At 60.3% G+C, this 12703-nt stretch overlaps 1 long non-coding RNA gene, 2 other non-coding genes and 1 pseudogene across 3 annotated transcripts; 3 read left to right on the top strand and 1 right to left on the bottom strand.

The window, feature by feature from the left end:
* The first annotated feature begins 742 nt into the window (after positions 1-742).
* Positions 743-2572, top strand: LOC126652452 (uncharacterized). Its single transcript, XR_007631988.1, has 3 exons — positions 743-840; positions 1046-1119; positions 1915-2572. It is a non-coding gene; the product is annotated as an uncharacterized LOC126652452 (long non-coding RNA).
* A 6798-nt stretch (positions 2573-9370) lies between these two features.
* Positions 9371-9561, top strand: LOC126652454 (U2 spliceosomal RNA). Its single transcript, XR_007631990.1, has one exon. It is a non-coding gene; the product is annotated as a U2 spliceosomal RNA (small nuclear RNA).
* Positions 9562-10957: 1396 nt separating this feature from the next.
* LOC126652455 (uncharacterized) lies at positions 10958-11181 on the bottom strand (annotated as a pseudogene).
* Positions 11182-11755: 574 nt separating this feature from the next.
* LOC126652453 (U2 spliceosomal RNA) lies at positions 11756-11946 on the top strand. Its single transcript, XR_007631989.1, has one exon. It is a non-coding gene; the product is annotated as a U2 spliceosomal RNA (small nuclear RNA).
* The last annotated feature ends 757 nt before the right edge of the window (positions 11947-12703 follow it).

Raw genomic sequence — 12703 nt, 5'->3', positions numbered from 1 at the left:
CGGGGGGGAAAGGGTGGGATTGGGGGGGGGAAAGGATGTGTTCAAGGGCAGGGGTCTATTTATGGGGGTTGTGGATATTTTGGGACCCCCCCCCAACCTCTTTTTCCTCCCCCCAGATCCAAACAGTCCAGGATGTTTTTTGGGGGGTCTATTTTAGGGCTGTGGATATTTTGGGGTCCCCCTGACCCCCTTTTTTCCCCCCCTTTTCCAGGTCGAAACTGTCCAGGGTTTATTTAAGGGCTGTGGATATTTTGGGGTCCCCCCGACCCCCATTTTCCCCCCCTTTTCCAGGTCCAAACTGTCCAGGCCATGTTCAGGGGGGTGTATTTGGGGTGTGTGGATATTTTGGGGTCCCCCTTTTCCCCCCCCTTTTCCAGATCCAAACAGTCCAGGGTTTTTTTTGGGGGTTCTATTTAAGGGTTGTGGATATTTTGGGACCCCCCCCCAACCTCTTTTTCCTCCCCCCAGATCCAAACAGTCCAGGGGTTTTTTGGGGGGCTCTATTTAAGGCTTTTGGATATTTTGGGGTCTCCCTGATCCCCTTTTTCCCCCCCCTTTTCCAGGTCCAAACTGTCCAGGATTTATTTTGGGGTTTTGGATATTTTGGGGTCCCCCTGACCCCTTTTTTCCCCCCCTTTTCCAGGTCCAAACTGTCCAGGCCGTGTTCAGGGGGGTGTATTTGGGGTGTGTGGATATTTTGGGGTCCCCCTGACCCCTTTTCCCCCCCCTTTTCCAGGTCCAAACTGTCCAGGCCGTGTTCTCTCGGCAGCTGCTGCAGCTGGGGGGGCTCAGTGGGGGGAGGGCGGGCGCCGTCCTGAGCCGCTTCCCCACCCCTGCCAGGTCTGGGGGGGCCCTGGGGGGGAATTTTGGGGGGGTCTCTTGGTGGGAATTGGGGTCCCCCCTCTGGATTCACCCCCTCTCCCCAAAAAAGAGCCCTGCACTCCTCTGGTCTCCAATTTGAGTGGGGGTTGGGGGTGTTCTTGAGGAGGGGGGTCACTGAAGGTTTGGGGGTGTCTCTGAACCCCCTCCCCTTTCCCCTCCCCAGCCTCATGGACGCCCTCGTGGACCCCCAAAGTGCCAGGATGTGCTCAGTGCCCTGCGCTGCGGCCCCTCCCAGAGGTGAGACCCCCTCAAATTCCTGGGGACCCCCAAATTTCTGGGACTCCCCAAGTTTCTGGGGACCCTCTTAAAATTCCTGGGACCCCCCTCAAATTCCTGGGACCCCCCAAACTCCTGGGGACCCCCAAATTCATGGGACCCCCCCCTCAAATTCCTGGGGACCCCCAAACTCCTGGGACCCCCTCAAACTCGTGGGACCCCCAAATTCCTGGGACCCCAAACTCCTGAGGACCCCCAAAAACTCCTGAGACCCCCCTCAAATTCCTGGGACCCTCCTCAAATTCCTGGGACCTCCCAAACTCCTGGGGACCCCCCCAAACTCCTGGGGACCCCCAAATTCGTGGGACCCCCCCCTCAAATTCCTGGGGACCCCCAAAAACTCCTGGGACCCCCTCAAACTCCTGGGACCCCCCCTCAAATTCCTGAGGACCCCCAAAAACTCCTGAGGATCCCCCTCAAATTCCTGGGAACCCCCCCCACAAATTCCTGGGACTCCTGAGTTCTTGGGACCCCCCCAAATTCCTGGGTCCCTCCGAATTCCTGGGCACTTCCCAAATTCCTGGATCTTCCCAGATTCCTGAGTCCCCCCCACCGAGCCCTGGGGTCCCCCTGAACTGCTGGGGCTCCCCAAAATTCCTGGGTCTCCCCAAACTCTTGGGTCCCCCAATCTTGGGTCCCCCCCAGAACCCCCTGGTTCACCCCCAGGACCCCCAAGATTTTAGGGTGCTCAACCCCTCTCGACTCCCTAAGATTTTGGGGTGCTCACCCTCTCTCTCTGCCCTCCCCCCCCCACAGGAACCTGGGCCCCTCCCTCAGCAGGTCCCTCGTGCAGCTCTACGGGACCCCCGGGCCACTGCCCTGAGGGGACACCCCCTGTGCGTGTCCCCCCTGCTGCCATCACCTCATTGTCACTCCCTGTCACCCCATTGTCACCTCGTTGTCACTCTCTGTCACTTCATTGTCACCCCCTGTTACCTCGTTGTCACCCCTTGTCATTCTATTGTCACCCCCTGTCACTTCATTGTTACCCTCTGTCATCCCCTGTCACCCCGTTGTCACCCCCTGTCCATCCCATTGTCACCCTCTGCCGCCTCATTGTCACCCTCTGTCATCCCATGTCATCCTCTGTCACCCCCTGTCACCTCATTGTCACCCCCATCACTTCATTGTCACCCCCTGTCCCTTCATTGTTACCCTCTGTCATCTCCTGTCATCCCCTGTCACCTCATTGTCACCTCATTGTCACCCCCTGTCACCTCATTGTCAGCCCATGTCATCCCATTGTCACCCCCTGTCACTTCATTGTCATCCCCTGTCACCCCGTTGTCACCCCCTGTCCATCCCATTGTCACCCTCTGCCGCCTCATTGTCACTCTCTGTCATCCCGTGTCATCCTCTGTCACCCCCTGTTGTCCCATTGTCACCTCGTTGTCACCCCCCAATAAAGTCCATCCCCCAGTGGCTGCAGCACTGCCAGTTTTACTGGGGAGGGGGAGGTGACACTGAGGGGGAGGTGACACTGAGGGGGAGGTGACACTGAGGGGGAGGTGACAGGGGTGGCAGTGACACACACACAACCCGGCAGGTGACGGTGACAGGGAGGGGGTGACAGGGGTGGCAGCGGCAGCTGTGACAGGTGACAATGACACTGGTGAGGGTGACAGGGAGGGGGTGACAGAGGTGGCAGCAGCAGCTGTGACAGGTGACAATGACACTGGTGAGGGTGACAGGGAGAGGGTGACAGAGGTGGCAGCAGCAGCTGTGACAGGTGACAGTGACACTGGTGAGGGTGACAGGGAGGGGGTGACAGGGGTGGCAGCAGCAGCTGTGACAGGTGACAATGACACTGGTGAGGGTGACAGGGAGGGGGTGACAGGGGTGGCAGGTCAGCTCTTGGTGACACAGGTGACAGTGACAGGGAGAGGGTGACAGAGGTGGCAGTGGCAGCTGTGACAGATGACAGTGACAAGGTGAGGGTGACAGGGGTGGCAGTGGCAGGTGGTGATGACACAGGTGACATGAGTGACAGTGGCAGGGTGAGGGTGATGGGGGGCAGTGACAGGTGATGGTGACACCGGTGACAGTGACGTGGGGGGTGGTGACAGGGGGACAGTGACCAGTGCTGGTGACACAGGTGAGGGTGACACAGGTGAGGGTGACACCAGTGATGGGGACACTGGTGACAGGTGACACTGATGACAGGGGTGAGGACACCGGTGTGGGTTTGGGATTTGGGGAAGGTGAAGGGGGGTGGAGAGGGGCCACCCTGGAGGGGGGAGGATTTTGGGGGGCTGGGGCCAGATTTGGGATTTGGGATTTGGGGGACAGGACCGACCCTGGCCAGGTTTGGGGGATTTGAGGGGGTCGGGACCGACCCTGGCCGGGTTTGGGGGATTTGAGGGGGGTCGGGACCGACCCTGGCTGGGTTTGGGGGATTTGAGGGGTCGGGACCGACCCTGGCCAGGTTTGGGGGATTTGAGGGGGTCGGGACCGACCCTGGCCGGGTTTTAGCGTTGAGGGGGAGGGGAGGGGAGGGGGTGGGGAGGTCGAGCTTGAGTTTTGGGAGGGGGGGATGGGAGGGGGGTTCCAGGGCCGCCCTTGGCCGGGTTTGGGGTTTGGGGTGGTGGGGCCGCCCTCGATCGTGTCGGGGAGGGGGAGTTGGTGAGGGGAGAACAGCGGGTTTGAGATTTGGGATTTGGGGGAGGGCGGGGCCGCCTCGGCCCCTCCCCCGCCCCCATCCCGAGCAGGAGGAGGAGGAGGAGGAGGAGGTGGCAGCGCGATGCTGGTGGCGCTGGTGGCGCTGGTGGCCGTGGCTGGGGGCGGGGGGCGCGCGGGTGTCCCCCCGACCCCCCCGCCGTGTCCCCTGGGCTTCGTGCCGGTGGGCGCGGGCGGCTGCGGGGACAGGGACGAGTGTCGCACGGCCGCCGTGTGCCACCACATGTGCCTCAACCACCACGGCGGCTTCACCTGCCACTGTCACCGCGGCTACGTCCTGCAGCCCGACGGGGTCACCTGCCGGCCGCGACACCCCCAGCGCGGGGGGCTCCGCACCCCGCCCGGCACCCCCCCGCACCGCGCCCCGCACCCGCGGCGGGGATGGAGAGCCCGGGACGGGCCACGGGAGGTGGTGACAGCAACAGGAGGAGGAGGAGGGGACGATCCACGGAGCCCGGGCTGGCAGAGGGAACCGCGCCGGGATTTGCTCGACGAGGGATTTGCGCGCCGGGATCCGCGCGTGGACGATTCCCGCCAGGATTTGCCCGCGGGGAGGCGGCTCCGGGGCTCGCGTGGGGACCCGCAGAGGGATTCGCAGCGGGAGGATCCGGGGCCGGGCCGGCAGACGGGTCTGCGCGAGGATTCCCACGAGGATTCCCGTGAGGATTCCCACGAGGATTCCCCCCGCGGGACGCAGCGGGAGCCGCGGCCAGCGTGGCTCGGGGGCTCGCGTGGGGGATCGCACCGGGACGCGCCTCAGGATTCGGGACCCGACCGGCACCGGGGGCAGCACCGGGGGCTGCACCGGGATCTCCTCGGGAATTCCCACGAGGGTTTCCTCGAGGATTTGCACCGGGACAGCGGGCGGGGCTCGCGACCTCCCCATCCACGGGATTCGCCCCAGGATTCCCAGGAGGATTCCCAGGAGGATTCCCAGGAGGATTTGCACCAGGACAGCGATCGGGGCTCGCCCCGGGACTCCCACGGCCATTCCCGGGAGGATTTGCCCCAGGATTCCCACGAGGACTCGCCCCGCTCAGCTCCGGCTCCCCCCGCGTACGGTGAAGCCCCCCCCGCCCCCCACTACGAGGAGGAGGACCCCGACCCTTATGGGGACCCCTATGCAGACCTGGGGGACCCCGACAATTACGGGGGCCCCTATGGGGGGGAACCCCCCCCTTACAGGGGTGAAGACCCCGGAACAGAGCCCTGGGACCCCGACATTTATGGGGACCCCTATATGGACCCCTACGAGGATGAGGACCCTGAGGGGGGGCCCTGGGACCCTGCCCCGCCCCCCTCCCACCCCTACAGGGAGGGGGACCCCGAGCCCGGGAGCCTCCGGAGGGGCAGAGACCCCCAAACCCGGCCCTGGGACCCCTATGGGGACTTTGATGGGGACCCCTATGGGGGTGGGGACCCCCAGATGGACCCCAGGGACCCCCATACTGACCCCAGGGACCCCTATGGGGATGGGGACCCCCATACTGACCCCAGGGACCCCTATGGGGATGGGGACCCCCATACTGACCCCAGGGACCCCTATAGACTTGGGGACCCCCAGATCGAGCCCAGGGACCCCTATGGGGATGGGGACCCCCATACTGACCCCAGGGACCCCTATAGACTTGGGGACCCCCAGATTGACCCCAGGGACTCCCATAGGACCTGGGACCCCCAGATTGACCCCAGGGACCCCTATGGGGGTGGGGACCCCCAGATCGAGCCCAGGGACTCCCATAGGACCTGGGCCCCCCAGATTGACCCCAGGGACTCCCATAGGACCTGGGACCCCCAGATCGAGCCCAGGGACGCCCAAACCAGGCCCTGGGACCCCTATGGGGACCTCTATAGTGACGAGGACCCCCAAAATGACCCCAGGGACCCCTACGGAGCCCCAGAGCCCCGGGCTGAGCCCTGGGACCCCCCTAGGACTTGGGACCCCCAGACTGACCCCAGGGGTCCCCACAGAGCCAGCCCTCCCCCCAGACCCCACAGGAACCCCCAAACCACCCCCTTCATGCCCCTTCGTCCCCCCCCGAGGGTCAGAGACCCCCTAACTGCCCCCCCACTTGTTAACCCCCCTAAATCCCAGTTGCCCCCGTTAGCCCCCCAACTGCTCCCCCAATCCCAGAGCCCCCAGCACGTCCCAGTTACCTCCCAATGAGCCCTCCAGTTGCTCCCCCAGAGCCAGGGACCCCCAGTTGCCCCCAGCTGTCCCAGTTACCCCCAGTTGCCTCCCCAGGGTCAAGGACCCCACAACAGCCCCCAACCGCCCCCTAAATCCCAGTTGCCCCCAGTTGCCCTCTGCAACTGCCCTCCCTAATCCCAGAACCCCCAGCACATCCCAGTTGCTCTCCCAGTCACTCCCCCAGTCCCCCTCCCCAGGGTCAAGGTCCTCCCAGTTACCCCCTAAATCCCAGTTGCCCCCAGTTGTCCCCCCAACTGCCCTTCTCACATCCAGAGCCCCCAGTTTGTCCCAGTTACCCCCAGCTGCCCCCTCGAAAGCCAAGGACTCTCCAGTTCCCCCCAGTTCCCCCAGTAAGAGCCAAAGCCACTGCACTTGCCCCAGTTACCCCCCAGATTCCCCCCTAGAGCCAAGAACCCCCCAGTTACCCCAGTTAGTCCCCCAGTTGCCCCCTCCAGAGCCAAGATCCCCCCAGTTACACCCCCAGTTGCCCCAGTTACCCCTCCAGTTGCCCCTCCCAGAGCCAAAGCCCTCCCAGTTGCCCCAGTTACCCCTCCAGTTGCCCCCCCCCGAGTCAGGACCCCCCCAGTTGCCCCAGTTGCCCCGGGGTCCCTGCGGGTGGGGTTGGTGTTTGCTCTGCCAGTGGCACTGGGGGGTCTACTGGTCATACTGGGAGCACTGGGGGGGCTGGGGAGGCCCCCCCGGCCGCCCCTCCCGAGCCCCGGTGGGTAAAGGGGGCGGGGGGGGAACTGGGAGGGACCCCCCAAACTGGGAAAGGACCCCCCAAACTGGGAAAGGACCTCCCAGATTGGGAAAGGACCCCCCCAAACTGGAGGGCAAGACTCAAACTGGGAGAGGGGGGGGTGTCCTGTGTCCCCCTCCCCCAAAAACTTCAGGGGTCCCCCCATTCCACACTGCCCCCTCCCCAAAATGAGGAAAGGACCCCAGAATGGGAAAGGACCCAAAATCTGGGCCTGAGACCCCTCCCAAACTGGGAAAGCCCCCACCAAACTGGGATTGCCCTCCCAAACTGGGATTGTCCCCCAAACTGGGATTGTCCCCCCTCCTCCTGCCCACACTGTCCCCCCCCGAGTGGGGGAGGGGCGGGGGGCGAGGGCAATAAAGGGCCGGTGCTGACCCTCCCCCCGCTGAGTCCCTTTTTTTGGGGGGGAGGACCCCTGAGCCCGGTTTGGGCTCGGGGGTCTTTACTGGGGGAGGGGAGCGTTGCTGGCCCCTCCGGGCTCCCTCCCCTCCCCGTCCAGCTGTTGAGAGGATCCAGCTGTGGGGGTGGGGAGGGCGCGGCCGGTGAGTCACGATCGTGCTCCGACATTGGGGTCCCTGGGGGAGGGGCAGGGGTGGGGACGGGGAACGCCCGGACTCGGGGGTCCCATGGGGGAGGGGGGGCGTGACGTCATGGTCCGGGAGGGGGAGGGGCTGGCAGAGCCCCAGTGCAGCTCCGGGACCAGCCCAGTTCCCACCAGTACGGGCTGGGCAGGACCAGTTCTCACTGGTGACCTCGTCCCATCCCAGTTCCCACTGGTGTCCTGATCCTGCTCCATCCCAGTTCCCACTGGTGTCCTGATCCTGCTCCATCCCAGTTCCCACTGGTGTCCTGATCCTGCTCCATCCCAGTTCCCACCAGTGACCCCATCCCAGTTCCCACCAGTATGAGCTGGGCAGGACCAGTTCCCACTGGTGTCCCCATCCCATCCCATCCCATCCCATCCCATCCCATCCCAGTTCCCACTGGTGTCCTCATCCCATCCCAGTTCCCACTGGTGTCCCCACCCCATGCCATCCCAGTTCCCACTGGTGTCCCCACCCCATCCCATCCCAGTTCCCACTGGTGTCCCCACCCCATCCCATCCCATCCCATCCCATTTCCCACTGGTGTCCCCACCCCATCCCATCCCAGTTCCCACTGGTGTCCTCATCCCATCCCAGTTCCCACTGGTGTCCCCACCCCATGCCATCCCAGTTCCCACTGGTGTCCCCACCCCATCCCATCCCAGTTCCCACAAGTAAAACTGGGAAAGGTCCAGTTCCCACTGGTGTCCTGATCCTGCCGGGTTTATGGTTGGGGTTGGGGTTTTCATTTGGGATTTGTCAGGGTTAGGGCTGGGATTGGGGCTGGGGGTGGTGTTGGGGTCTGGTTTAGGGTCGGTGTTGGGGTCTGGTTTAGGGTTGGTGTTGGGGTCTGGTTTAGGGTTGGTGTTGGAGTCTGGTTTAGGGTTAAGGTTGGGGTCTGGTTTAGGGTCGGTGTTGGGGTCTGGTTTAGGGTTGGTGTTGGGGTCTGGTTTAGGGTTAAGGTTGGGGTCTGGTTTAGAGTCAGTGTTGGGGTTTGGTTTAGGGTTGGTGTTGGGGTCTGGTTTAGGTTCAGTGTTGGGGTCTGGTTTAGGGGTCTGGTTTAGGGTTGTTATTGGGGTCTGGTTGGGGTCTGGTTTAGGGTCAGTGTTGGGGTCTGGTTTAGGGTTGTTATTGGGGTCTGGTTTAGGGTTAAGGTTGGGGTCTGGTTTAGGGTTATTATTGGGGTCTGGTTTAGGGTTAAGGTTGGGGTCTGGTTTAGGGTTATTATTGGGGTCTGGTTTAGGGTTAAGGTTGGGGTCTGGTTTAGGGTTATTATTGGGGTCTGGTTTAGGGTTAAGGTTGGGGTCTGGTTTAGGGTTATTATTGGGGTCTGGTTTAGGGTCGGTGTTGGGGTCTGGTTTAGGGTTAAGGTTGGGGTCTGGTTTAGGTCTGGTTTTAGGGTGAGAGTTTGGGCTGGGATTAGGGTCATGTTTAGGGTTGGGGTAGTCGCTGTGATCAGGGTCAGAGTTAGGGTTGGGATGAGGGCCCGGGTTAGGGTTGGGGTCCCAGTTAGGCCTGGGATTAGACTCATAATTAGCATCAAATTCAGCCAATTAAAGACATCTCTGCTCAGGGGAACAGGGCGGGGTCTGGGTGGGTTGGGGGCGGGGTTATGCTAATGAGGCGTTGGATACCGTGAAATAATTCTGCGGGAGTTTGGGGGGCGGAGCGAATGCAAATCACAGCGCGCAGAAGGCCAATCAGCTCGCGGTGCTGAGAGCGGTGGGCGGGGCCTGTAGAGGGGGAGAGGTTATGTCATAAAAGAGGCGAGTTTATGCAAATTAAACCACGCGGCGTCACGAATGGAATTCTGGGAGCGTCATTTGAGGGGATTTGGGAGTTTTTGGGGGATCTGAGCACGGGACGCTGGTGGAAGGTGGGAATTTAAGCGGGGCAATAGCGCCGGTGGGGGTGAAGAGGGGCGTGAGGGCTGTGCGGGGGTCACCGTGAGGTCCATGGGGGGCTTTGGGGGCCGGTTGGGGCCGTGTGGGTGGCACAGTTATCGCTTCTCGGCCTTTTGGCTAAGATCAAGTGTAGTATCTGTTCTTATCAGTTTAATATCTGATACGTCCTCGATGAGAGGACTTTATATTAAACGGATTTTTGGGCGCGGGAGTTGGACCCGGAGCTTGCTCCCTCCGCTCCGCGCATCGTCCCGGTATTGCAGTGCCTCCGGGAACGGTGCACCCCCACCACGGGGACCTTGTCGTGGTTAAAAACAGATTAAATTCTCCAATTAGAATCCCAACCTTATCAAAAGTTCTCTGAATTCGTTTTATTTCTGTTTTGAAGGTGTCTTGCGGTCCTGCCGCGGTCCTCCTGAGGCACCGCCGCTCGGCCCTTCCCGTCCCCCCGTTCCCCTGGGTATTTCGCGTAAATTAGGGGATAGTTAGGATTTTACTGAGTTTACAGTGGAATTTTGATCCAATTCCGCGATATTTTATCGTGATCTTGGCGGATCTGAGGGAAGGTCTGGGTACGTTTTTAGGGTACGGTTGGGTTTTGAGGGGTTCCGATGGCTCCTTGCCCCCCGCAGGATCGCGGTTCTCCTCCCCCTCGCTGAAAGAGACTGAAAGCTTTAAAATCAAATCTAAACCTTGATTAAAACCTTTTAGATCTCCCCATTTCTGTCCCGAAGGTGTCTGGGGGTCGGTCCCGCCAGGGTCCCCCCTGAGGCGCCGCCGCCGCCGCTCGGCCCTGCCCGTCCCTCCATTCCCGTGGATATTTCGCGTTAATTAGGGGATAACTCCGTTAGGATTTTACTGAGTTTAGAGTGGAATTTTGATGCGATTCCGCGATGTTTTACCGTCATCGTGGCGGATCCGGGGGAGGTTTTGGGGAGCGGTCCGCTTGGATTTTGAGGGGTCCTGATGGCTCTTTGCCCCCCGCAGGATCGCGGTTCTCCTTCCCCCGCCGAACACCACCTTTTAAAAGTGGCAGATCCGCGTCAGAAAACACTTATTATAATTAACCCACACCTTTAATTTAGGCAGGAAGCGGCGGAATCGCGGCCTTCGAAGCCGTTTCGGCCGCGGCCCGAGCGGCGAAGGCGCCGCCATTTTGCGGCGCCCCGTGAGGGGAGTGGGGGGGCAGAGGCGGCGGCGCCTCAGGGGGACCCCGGCGGGACCCCCAGACACCTTCGGGACAGAAATGGGGAGATCTAAAAGGTTTTAATCAAGGTTTAGATGTGATTTTAAAAGCTTTTAGTCTCTTTCAGCGGGGGGGAGGAGAACCGCGATCCTGCGGGGGGCAAAGAGCCGTCAGAACCCCTCAAAACCCAACCAGACTGCTCCCCAAAACCCACTCAAACCTTCCCTCAGATCCGCCAAGATCGCGATAAAACATCGCGGAATTGTATTAAAATTCCACTCTAAACTCAGTAAAATCCTAACTATCCCCTATTTAACGCGAAATACCCACGGGAATGGGGGGACGGGAAGGGCCGAGCGGCGGTGCCTCAGGGGGACCGCGGCAGGACCCCGAGACACCTTCAGAACAGGAATAACACGATCTTAGAAAACATTTGCTATGTTTGGGATCTCTATTAGAGAAATTAATCTATTTTTGACCACTACAAGGTCCCCGCGAAGGGGGTGCACCGTTCCCGGAGGCACTGCAATACCGGGACGATGCGCGGAGCGGAGGGAGCAAGCTCCGGGTCCAACTCCCGCGCCCAAAAATCCGTTTAATATAAAGTCCTCTCATCGAGGACGTATCAGATATTAAACTGATAAGAACAGAGGACGTATCAGATATTAAACTGATAAGAACAGATACTACACTTGATCTTAGCCAAAAGGCCGAGAAGCGATAACTCTCATCCACACGGCCCCACACGGGCCCCAATCGCCCCCCACGCACCTCACGGTGACCCCCGCGGAGCCCTCACACCCTATTTTTCTCCCACTCGTATTTTTACCCCGCTTACTTCGCACCTCCCGCCCGCGTCATGCTCACCTCAATCCCCAAAATCCCCGAGATACCCCGAAAATAAAGCTCCCATCGTTCCCTTCGCGTCCTTCTTTGATCTAATTTGCATAACCCCGGCTTTTTTCCACTACGTCATAACTTTTGATTTGCATGACCACGCCCCCTGTCCACGGGGGTTGGAAACTTCTGGGATGGGGAGGCGAGGAACGGGGATCTGCTCGGGGCGTGATCATGCAAATAAAGCATCACTTTTAGGTTCGAAGGGAACGATGGGAGCGTTATTTTCAGGGTATCTCAGTGTTTTATGGTGTGAGCGGGGCGCGGGAGGGAGGTTCGGAATGAGCGGGGTAAAAATACCGGTGGGGGAAAAAAAGGGTGTGAGTGCTTCACGCGGGTCACCGTGGGGTACGTGGGGGGCGATTGGGGCCCGTGTGGGGCCGTGTGGATTACAGAGTTATCGCTTCTCGGCCTTTTGGCTAAGATCAAGTGTAGTATCTGTTCTTATCAGTTTAATATCTGATACGTCCTCGATGAGAGGACTTTATATTAAACGGATTTTTGGGCGCGGGAGTTGGACCCGGAGCTTGCTCCCTCCGCTCCGCGCATCGTCCCGGTATTGCAGTGCCTCCGGGAACGGTGCACCCCCTCCGCGGGGACCTTATTCGTGGTTAAAAACAGACTGAGAAAGACCCTTAATATCCCAACTTTACGGGAACAATTGTATTGATTCTCCGATTTACGTCTCTCAAGTATTTCAGAATCTCATCGTGGTTCCCCCTGAGGCGCTGTCGCCTCTGATGTTTCCCGTTTTCCCTACTCCCCTCACGGGGCGCCGCAAAATGGTGGCACCTTCGCCACGCTGTTCCTGCGGATCCGTGCTCGATAATTTAGTAACTTTTTGCCTAAAGTGAGTGTATTTCGGGAAAAGTATTGAAAGTATTAAATATGTTGATATCAAAAGGGAAGTGTGAGGAGAGTGTGGTATAATTTTATTGAGTAAATCTGTGAGGGGAGTGAGGAGCCGCGGGGGGGCGCGCGCGTATTTCCTCAGGGAAATAACGTCGCTGTCGTCCTTTCAGCGCCTCTTATGCGCCCGCTCCCGATCGAAAACTAAACACTTCTGATATATTTTATATATTTATATATTTTATATAAATTTTAAACATTTTCCCGTGACTTTCCCCCAACCACTCTCTTTTCTCCCTCCCTCCCCCCTTCTCGGGGCACCGAAACAAAATGGCGGCGGGCGGGAAAAGGGGCCGAGGGCGAAGCTCTGCGCGCCCCGCCTCGACCAATCAGCGCGCGGCTCCCCCACGTCGCCGGGCAGAACCGGATTTTTCTGACCAATCAGAAAATCCGATTTTCCAGGCGGGAGGGGTGAGGGGGGTGGCGAGGCGGCACTCG

This window comes from Myiozetetes cayanensis, unplaced genomic scaffold (genome assembly GCF_022539395.1).
Source record: "Myiozetetes cayanensis isolate MyiCay16 unplaced genomic scaffold, myiCay2020 scf874, whole genome shotgun sequence".
NCBI lineage: Eukaryota > Metazoa > Chordata > Aves > Passeriformes > Tyrannidae > Myiozetetes > Myiozetetes cayanensis.
This window is presented reverse-complemented; position numbering and strand designations above follow the sequence as displayed.